Source organism: Takifugu rubripes, chromosome 8 (assembly GCF_901000725.2).
Source record: "Takifugu rubripes chromosome 8, fTakRub1.2, whole genome shotgun sequence".
Lineage (NCBI taxonomy): Eukaryota > Metazoa > Chordata > Actinopteri > Tetraodontiformes > Tetraodontidae > Takifugu > Takifugu rubripes.
The window spans coordinates 14,715,445-14,726,437 of NC_042292.1; positions in this window are offsets into that span (position 1 = coordinate 14,715,445).

A 10,993-nucleotide genomic window follows, 5' to 3' on the forward strand; every position below is an offset into this window, starting at 1 on the left:
TTGTATCCAAAAACAGGGAATCTCATTTTGCATCATTATAAACTAAAAACTTTTTTTTCATTTAAAAAAAGCATGATTAACCACTAGGTGGCGTTTAAAAAAACATTATATGAACGTTTTTCACCATATAAAACTTAGAAGTTATAATGTCATCAATTGTCACTTTTTAATTTTACGTAATTTTTAGCATCAACTTGACCTATATTGAGGTTCTCTGCTCTGGTTCAGAAACTGAACACACGCATGCACGCACACACACACTCACCTTAAAACCACGTCTAAATGCTCAAACAGTCCTTGGACAATGTGTGTAGCAGCCAAATAGACACTACTTTACAAAAGTGTCCCCACTTTGCTAGTAGAATGAGGATTTTGGCACTACATGTAGCAAGTACAATAACACACATTCTTTTCTATTTTAAATGTGAATACAGCATCACAAAATCTACTTCAGATCTCTGGCTCAAACTGGCCGTACCTGAAGTGCGTGTGTGGGCCCAGCTGTGGGTGTTGAAAACGCATATAAAGCATCACTTTGATTACAACCCACACGTCAGGAGAGGGTTCTCAAAAAAAGAGGTTACCGACAACTAACCAGATGTTTGGGTTTCTGCCGGCAGAAGGGGGACCATTGAGTTTGCTGTTAAATAATAGTTGAACGCGACAAATCGACTTTGGCAGTTTCATAAAAGACGCAAAATCAAAACATTTAAAGTTGCTTACATTTCCGAATGTATTTTATTTTATTAAAGGAACTTGATGAGAGAGATACTACTTATGTGTCTTTTGGTGGTACTAGATTCCGGTGGCGGAACGAGGTGACTTGGTGCGGCAGGGGGAGCTGACCGTATGCGGGGGCCCTCGGAGGAAACGGGCAGGCTTGAGGAACGTCTTCCTCTACCAACACGCCCTGATCTTCACCAAATTGAAGAGTCCCAGCCCAGGACGCACCGTCTACAGCTACAAACAGAGCATCAAGGTGAAACCTCCATCCTTTCTTATGTTGTCTTTCCAGTTTTCACCTGACACAGATGTTTTCTTTCTTCTTTAACCTCAGACGGGTGAAATGGGTCTGACTCAGGATGTGGGCGAGGAGGGGGTGAAGTTTGAAGTGTGGGTCCGGCACGCGGCTCGAACCAGAGACTGCATCACTCTGCAGGCGAAGGACAGGGAAGGCAAGGTGGCGTGGACTCACGACGTCGCACACCTGCTCTGGACACACGCCATCAACAACACAGGTACAGTACAGACAGGAACACAGGGTCAGACAGCAACGCAGGTACAGACAGCAGCATGGGTACAGACAGAAACACAGGTACAGACAGCAGCATGGGTACAGACAGCAGCATGGGTACAGACAGAAACACAGGTACAGACAGCTACACAGTTAGAGACAGCAGCATGGGTACAGACAGCAACACTGGTACAGACAGGAACACAGGTACAGACAGCAACACAGTTACAGACAGCTACACAGGTACAGACAGCAACACAGGTACAGACAGCAATACAGGTACAGACAGCAACACTGGTACATACAGCAGCATGGGTACAGACAGCTACACAGGTACAGACAGCAACACAGTTACAGACAGCAACACTGGTACAGACAGGAACACAGGTACAGACAGCAACACAGTTACAGACAGCTACACAGGTACAGACAGCAACACAGGTACAGACAGCAATACAGGTACAGACAGCAACACTGGTACATACAGCAGCATGGGTACAGACAGCTACACAGGTACAGACAGCAACACAGTTACAGACAGCAACACAGGTACAGACAGCAACACTGGTACAGACAGCAACACAGGTACAGACAGCAACACAGTTACAGACAGCAACACAGGTACAGGCAGCAACACTGGTACAGACAGCAACACTGGTACAGACAGCAACACTGGTACAGACAGCAACACAGTTACAGACAGCAACACAGTTACAGACAGCAACACTGGTACATACAGCAACACTGGTACATACAGCAACACTGGTACAGACAGCAACACTGGTACAGACAGCAACACTGGTACAGACAGCAGCATGGGTGCAGACAGCTACACAGGTACAGACAGCAACACAGTTACAGACAGCAACACAGGTACAGACAGCAACACTGGTACATACAGCAACACTGGTACAGACAGCAACACAGTTACAGACAGCAACACTGGTACAGACAGCAACACTGGTACATACAGCAACACTGGTACAGACAGCAGCATGGGTACAGACAGCTACACAGGTACAGACAGCAACACAGTTACAGACAGCAACACAGGTACAGACAGCAACACAGTTACAGACAGCAACACAGGTACAGACAGCAACACAGTTACAGACAGCAACACAGGTACAGACAGCAACACTGGTACAGACAGCAACACTGGTACAGAGAGCAACACAGTTACAGACAGCAACACAGTTACAGACAGCAACACTGGTACAGACAGCAACACAGGTACAGACAGCAGCATGGGTACAGACAGCTACACAGGTACAGACAGCAACACAGGTACAGACAGCAACACAGTTACAGACAGCAACACAGTTACAGACAGCAACACAGGTACAGACAGCAACACTGGTACATACAGCAACACTGGTACAGACAGCAACACTGGTACAGACAGCAACACAGGTACAGACAGCAGCATGAATGCAGACAGCCACATGAGGGATCTACCACTGTCAAACTGTAGGAGCTTGAAATGCATCATGGAAAACAGAAAAATGTGATCACTGAAATGTTATATTAAAAGTGCTGTGTTGTTTGCGTGTCCTCAAAGATACTATCAATAAATGCAGTTTTTTTTATTGGTTTATACAAAAGTGAAAGCACTAAAGTGCAAAGGTTTTCCCTTAATATCCTCCCTGCTGTTCCCAGAACTGTGTCTGAAGGAGTCCCTCTGTGTGGGCATTTCCAGTAAGCTGCTGCTGGATGCGTCAGGAACTCAGGGTTCAGAGTTGGATTCCATCTACAGCCTTAATGACAGAGGTGGGAGCATTTATGCTGTGAAAGTGCCTCAAACAGGAAGTGCTACTTTGGCTTTGTGTTTTACGCTCAAATTTATCGGGCCATTGCAATTCCACAGTTTTAACACTCTACATGCTAGAGGTAAAAAAAATCTACTTTTAGTTGACATTTACTTAGTAGCTTTACTTAGTCAAATTTAATTAATCCAAAATTATTGCAAAGCCTAGGAAAGTTTGGGTCTTTTTTTTTTTTTTAAATCCCAACAAACATCTGTTTTGATTATCAGTTTGATAAAGTTTCTTATGTGATATCACAATCTACTTAACAGAATTTTCAGCTCATTAAGAGCAACGGGATCAACCTGGGAGCTCTCCCAACTGGCGTCAATCAGACGGGAGTGGGAGGTTTTAAAAGTTGCTTGGTTAACAGGCTCTGACTGGCTGTTTGTTTACAGACAGATGGTCAACAGCTCCAGTTGCTGCTCTTCTTTTCCTTTTGTTTGGGTTAGTCTGGGCAAATGTTTAGCCCCACTGGTGTGGTGCTGATAGTGGTCCATAATCAGCCTGTTTAGTTAGTCGTGGGGAGATGGTTTATATTATTGGCGGATCCCAAATCTGCTGAAAAGATGCCCAATTAGCCTCTTTTGGGGGTCTGTGTCAATCGGGAGTTGATGCTAGCAAGCTAGCCCCCCACCTTTGTTTTATCGCACTGACCAATATATTTTATTTCAACAAATCTCTTCTGGAATTTTGGGAGTGTGGATATTTGAAAACATGACAAAAATATTCCAAAAAGCACCCTGGAGATAATTGTAGCATTGATTGAGAATATGGGCCCAGGGATCTTCTCCCTTGGTGGTAATTGCTTGAAGAAGGGAGGGTGGAAGCAATTGGCAATTTTATGACGCTTATTTCCAATTTCTATAAAACTGAGTATTTTTTTTACACAACCTCAGTCTTTTTGACTTACAATCTACCTTTCCTGTTTACTTTAGACCTCCTTTGATTTTTATAAGAAAGTTCCACCCGTGTTTGTCCAAACTGGGCCTGATTATTTTCTTCAGTTTTTCATTTACTCGCCCCTTCGGCTGCTCGATGAATTTTTGATGTTTGCCTCACACGGGGAAAATTTGAAAAATCGACACCCCTGCCGCGACAGGAACTATGAGGGGAGAAAACGGCCCCAGCCAGAAATCATCTATCCTATAAATACGTAATTTCACTTTTTTGTTTGCCCGAGTGATAATTGGAAAATGTTGTAATAATGTGTGTCTGTATAATAGTCCTAATCACGCTTTAATTACCATAAACGAGGGGTGATTATGAGTGACCCACTCATATACCACACACCCCATCTTTACAGAATCTACATGATAAAAGGAAAGATTGGGGGGGACAAGAGGTGGAAGCATAAATTTAAGTGTCATTTGTCTAAATGTGATGTTCGCTGTGAACGACTGCGATTTTTCTAGTGTTCCAGTGAAAATGCAAAATCTGAGGTATGATTTTTCAGATTCCATTCCCAGCGTCCAGTTCTAAAGGCCACTGGTGACCAAGAGCCAGAGCGATTTCCCATTCATTGCTCGGTGTAATACACATACTGCTCACCAGGGGTCTCAGTGAGGGCAGCGGCTCAGGCTTTCAATGCATGAATTGTCCTCTGAGAAAGAACAGTGTTCGAAATTCATTGAGCAGGATGAGAAAAAAATGCCTCCCCTGCCCCCCCGTGTCTCTCCTAAACCCACACTGTGACACTGAAAAATTATATTTTATTGCAAATGTGCACAGACACAAACGTCCCATCTGAGCATGAAACCCTCTAAATGGTCTTTGTCAAACACGTGTTTTTCTGTTTTCCAGTCCACAGTAGCTGCTCAGACTCGTCTTCCGTGGGCAGTCAGAAGGAAGGGGGATCCCCGGCGTCTGGGAGAGATCCCAGAAGGAGCTCTGGATCCACAACTTACTCACAGGTGGAGTGGACAAGAGCACAATGGTGCAATGATGCCAAAGGGCACGTCACAAGACCCCAGTTACATGTGAAACCCCTGCCTGAAACAGTATTGATGGAAAGAACTTGAAATGTGCGCTGCATATTCAGGAACACAACAAATGTTGAAAACAGCAGCAGTTTACATGCCAGACCACTAGATGGCGGTGCGTTTTACGTGTCAGTCAGTTCTGTTGCTCCCGAAACGGCATCAATTCTCAAGGAAAAGTTTTTTTTAAAGAGGTTGAGTGTAGGCATTGTTGGCAACGTAGCTCTCCATAAACCAATAACATCGGATTAGAGTTAGTATTATCTTACATATTGCATCCATGGAGAAGTTACCTGAGAGGGTTTTGCTTTTTCACTTGTTTTGTGACTGGGCTTTGCTGATGTAGGCATCGTCATGGCCATGCAGGGGCATCATTATAGTAACGTAAAGAAACATGTTGAGTTGAGCATTGTAGTACTGACACAGAGGCCAGGGCATTTTCAAAATGCTCCACTCTCGACCCTTTTTTAAAAAAAACGGTATCATTGAAAATGAAACTGAAAATGCTGTTTTTGTACAAAAGGGCAGCCAGTTACCTTTTACGCCTGAAAATTTGGTATGAATGAGCCTAAGGTCTCTGCCTGCTAATAAATGCATGAAAAGGCTTCAAACGCACCAAAGTTTGGGCGTTTTTCAGAGCCGTTAATAACATTCCAAAGCAAATACCTCATCTCAGAAAACAGCAATACCTGTGCACCACTGCCACGGTTTATATGAATTCACCCAGCGCAGCCACGCTACCTCCTTATCTAGCAAACAGAATACGACAGATTGGCAAACAGACTGTGCATGGAACAGATTGACAGACAGACGGACCCGAACAGACAGGGCAAACACGCGGAGAGGGTAGCGTACACATTCAACAGGAGACGAGGAATGCTGGCAGATACGCGGGCTTCACATTTTAGTCGAGGTTTTTAAAGATGTCTGTTTTCTGCCCCCCCCCCCCCAGAGTCAGCAACCTTCGACAGCCGTGTAACTCATCTCAAACAAGAGTAAGTGTTACGTTCACTAAAACGTCTGGTCAATTGTGAGTCCCTTGCTTGTTCTTTTGTTCATGGACTTAAGTGACAATAATGGAAGTGAATTTCCTGTTTTCCAAACAGAAACTGGAAAAACAGGCCTTTTTTTAAATTTTTTTTTTTTTTACAATCTAAACAACTCGCTGCCTCTGCGCCACTGGACGATGGGGACAAAAGGAAGGCCTCCTCCAGACCCTCGACGAACCTCTCCCTCTCTGTCCTTTGTCTTTAAACCAAACAGATTATCTGGAGCAGCGCCGCGCTGCGTTAAACCTCCCAGGGCCGATATCACAAGTCCCCCAGAGAAAAGCTTCCTCTAAAAAAAGGATAAAACTGGCCTGTTTAGACCCTGACAAGCACCAGCAGGGCGCTCTCTGCGCCGCCATTTTGGATCTGCCAGTCTCAGTTGCTGGCAGAGTCATTGACAGCAAAGGCACTTCAGTCACACAGTGCAGCCATTGTCTGCGCCTCGTCTCCCCGCTAGGCCGAACCACTTGGTCTGAACCACTGACTGCCTCGCTGGCTGACTGTACACATCACATGCTCCAGTGTCCGATAATACACAGGAAGTAAAACACAGGCCGTGACTCCACAGAGTTCGGACTAGGGGAATGTCATTTCCAATGAATGGAGTACTGTCGGATTTCTGCCCGTGTATGGGTGGGGGGGGGAAGAGAGAGACGAGGTGTGATTGCGTGTATGTAAATGAGGCGAGCGCGCACAAACACAGCCAGCGCCGCTGCGCACACGCAGTCGTTCCTATTGTTATGACACAGTGGAGCACTATTCACACATGCACGCTCACATCCTCTCACCAAGGCCGTTCTAGAGCCTGGTACAGTAGTTTATGCTACATCGTAACTGTCTGCAAGGTTCAGCCATTTTAAGTAGATGAGCTTCTCTTTGGAGCTTTAAAATGTACTGGAAATAAATCTATGTTTGTATTCCATATGCCAAAGGTATAAAATGGGTGTCTGTGCAATGGTGACTCGTTGTGTATGTATGTTAGCGCTCCGGTTTGGACTGCTTTCTCCATAAAATGGAAAAAGTTTCTTTTTGGTTTTACTGGAATGTAAAATGTTATGTAAACTACTTATAACATTTTTTTTAAGTTTTACAGTCAAACATGTCATATTAAACAGGAAAAAATAGCTTTGTATGTGTAACCAGTTCAGCTTTGCTGCTCAGAATGCAGTGAAAGGATGGAATTTTCTTCCTATTGTGTTCCGACGGTTTAAAAATTCTCTATTTGCAGTGAAAAAAAAGGTAAAAATGTCCTTGTACTTAAAATTTGTGACTTTTTCCCCCTTCTCTCGTGGAAATGGGTTTGCGTGGAAGCTTTCAATTGTCAAGCTTTAATTTTCAGGACAGTTCGAGCAGCGCTAACTAATGACGCTCAACACACAGCTCATAAAACTTGTCACAACGCTGCCAATTTCTTAGCACAATAGCAGCAAGTGCGTAGCCACGTGAAACCAATCATCAGCCACTCAGTTTGATTGGCTCACACCTGTATCAATTACATATCATCCATCTGAAGAAAGCCCATTAAACCTCCTGATAGCGTCCGCAGCCACGTTATCGGATTTAACAGCCTCCAGATTTGCATTCAAATATTGCAAATGGCAATCGAGCCGTTTCTGAATCAATATGTAATTTGTTGGCTTGGAGAAGCGCCGCGCACTCCGTAGCCTTCAGCTGTTTGGTACATTAGGAGCAACGTAATGAACACCATCTTTCATTCTCGCTGCGGCATGGATTGTCACACGCGGCATTCTTCACCTTTAGCGTGCTGCGGCGAGGCGGTGCTAATGCGCGGGAACTTTCCCGCTCGCTCGGCTGCGACGGCAGACGCCGCCTGATGTTTACATTTTCCGGAATGTGGAATGTTAGAAATGCTTGTTATGCTAACTTGATCGTTGTCCAAGTCCGTAATGCATTATAACGCACCATGAAAGTATTTCATAATGCGTCGTAATAACCTTTAGTGCTGTATAATCACTGTCAGAAGCACTTGATCATTTTAAATGCTTTGTAAAACCATTGTAATGCCAATTATGATGCATTATACATTGTAATGCGTGTATTTATAAGCATAAATATTCCGGTTTCGATTTAATGTTTGCATTGTATTTTTTATACCTGTTAAAGAAAATTAAAAGTGCTGCATTTTGTGCAGCTCTTTCATGGAAATGTTCTTTTTTTCCCCCTCAATACTGCAACCTACCACCAGGGTGCAGTGGAGACAGTTTAGCGTCACTCTAGAGGAGGTTTTTATGCAGTCTTCACCTCTGTGATGCGTTTTATTAACTCAACTGTGTCACTTTAAACTTGATTCGGGGGCTCAAACCTTCTCCTGCAGGTCTGTAACCTTCTGACCTCAAACTTGTTGTAATGAGCATGTCTACAGAGAGGGAGCCGGTGGGGGGTCTCCTCTCTGTCCACCAGCTGTGCCATGTCCAGGCCTCTTGAAAAGCCCCTGATTAGATAACGATGGTATCGAATCGTTCCAGGGATCAAATTCTCTAAAGCGAAAGGAGAGCGTTGTACGTTTTTCCATCTGTGCAGAAGGAAGGAATGAGTGATAAAGCAAAGAAGTGGAAGGAGGAAGGGGGGCAGAGAAGGACAGGAGACAGTAGGTGGGAATGATGGGAAATGAGCGAGGGCGAAGGGGCAGACAGACTAGAGAGGCACACTCAAGGGGAGAGCAGGGGAAAAAAGAGAGGGGGGCTTATAGAAAGAGACACAAAGTGGAGTTAGAACTTTTTTTTTCTACCAGGGCGGAATAAGAGAGGCTGAGAGAGCTGCAGAGGGGATGAAGGAGAGAGAGCAAGCGGGGTAAGGGGGTGGGGGGGAGATGTTGACAAAGCAGCGAGACTGTGGCGAACAAAGAGAACGTGAAGAGAATGAGTCGGGGGAAACATCAAAGGGATTTTTCAGGCCCGGTTACCGGGACAACAGACATTTGCATGCGATTAGCTTTTTACATCATATTAAGGAGGGTTGGGGTGAGGGAGGGTGGTGGGGCTGGGGAGGAAGGGAGCTATAGATCATACACTCACACAGTGTATGAGATTGTGCGTGGGGAGGGGGGCACGCTGGTCATCTCACACGGATAAACTGACTTACAGGCAGCCGGCCAACGGGAGCGCGCTCAGTGGTTTTTGGCGCAGGGAGGTCATTTTTTTTTACTATCTGAAGTTTGACACCATCAACTTCGGGCACTTAAACAAGGGCGACGCACAGCATCAATTTTGTGTGTGTGTGTGTGTGTGTGGGGTGGGGGGGGGGGGGGGGGGGGGGGTAGTTGGTATGTACTTGGAGAAGGTCGTATTTTAGCAGCCTGGACACTAAAACCTGTTCACACATGCAGGCAGCCTTCAGAAAATTCCGCGACGCGCGAGTCAAAGTCACGAAGGTGCCAGTTCTGACACGATTACGAATTAAAATGTTGCTACAGACTCGAAAGGTAATAGAATCAGTCAATATCGGGGTGTGTTTCCTTACGCCCGTGAAGTCCAGGTACCAATAAAAGAGCACCGGCTCCGCGGACCGAGCACCTTTTGTCTGCTGTGCACGTGTCAATACATCAAGAAAAACAAAAAGCTGGCACCTCACCCAACCTTCCCCCAATCATAGAAGCCATTTAACATGTTTCTATGGGCACACACCCTCCGGCATTTTACACATGTAATATTATCCTGCCATATCTCCTCCTCACCCCTCCCTCCCTGTCTCTCCATCAATCCACTCCATCTCCCTGTCTCTCCATCCGTCTTCCTCCCTCCCTTCCTAATTTCTCCCTCCCTATATTCCCCCCCTTTTGTCTTCTTCTGGCCTGCTCTCTCGCTCTCTCACTGTGTGTGTGTGTGTGTCTGTGTGTGTGTGTGTGTGTTATGCTTCAGTGCCCTCTGTATTGTGGCTGCATTGTGCCAGTAGGCGTCGCCGCGACAGCATTGTGATGGTGTGTGTGTGTGTGTGTGTGTTACAGTATCAATACTCTCTCACTGCGACAAAAAGGACAGCAGCCATCGCCACACATCACTCCACCTCTGCACTCCTCCACCTCCCCCCATTGTCTCCTTCCTCAGGCCCCCTCCCACACCTCACCTGCATCACCCCTCTCTCCCCCCGCTGGATCAATCTCCACTCCCCCCCCCCCCACTGATCGATTTCCCCTGCCACATCTGGCACAAATACGTGCATATCGATCCCCTCCTCCTCGGCCCCATCCCTCGCTGTCCCTCCCCCTCCTCCTCCTCTCAGATTTCGCCCCTCCACCCTTATCTCACCCCATCTCCCTCACACACACTTTCCTCATCTTTCATTTCATCTCCAACCCCCACCACCGACCCCCCCCCACCTCCCCACCACCGCCGTAACAACTCTTGTGCCCCCTCCCTCCTCTCCATCACACCTCCCTCACTCATAGCTGCTTTTTTAGTTTTTTTCCCCCAGTGTTTGTATTTATGTGTGTGTGTCTGTGTGTGTGTGTGTGTGTGCACGCACGTGCGTGCATGTCTCTCTCACTCTCTGAATATTAATTGGTGCATTTCTGCTGCGGCGGAGAAAACAATCAAAGCGTCAGGGGCGGGTGATGATGCCATTGTGGCAGCCACAAACACATGTGTACCAGGACTGCGCATACACACACACACACACACACAAACAGACACAGACACACACACAAACAGATACAGACACTGATGCATATATGTCCTTTAACACACCTATACAGGCTCTTACTGCTGACGTGGAGATTCTGCACGCATTCACACATTTCCTGTGTACACACAGGATGCGTGCATGAGCGTGAGCCTATGCCACAGACTCTCTGGTACACAATGGCAGCGGTACAATGGCTGATACACGAGATATGTTATGCGTCAGCAAAGACATTCGGCTTTTCCCAGTGGAGGTTTACCTCCACACGGGGCCTCTGAGCAAAGGAAG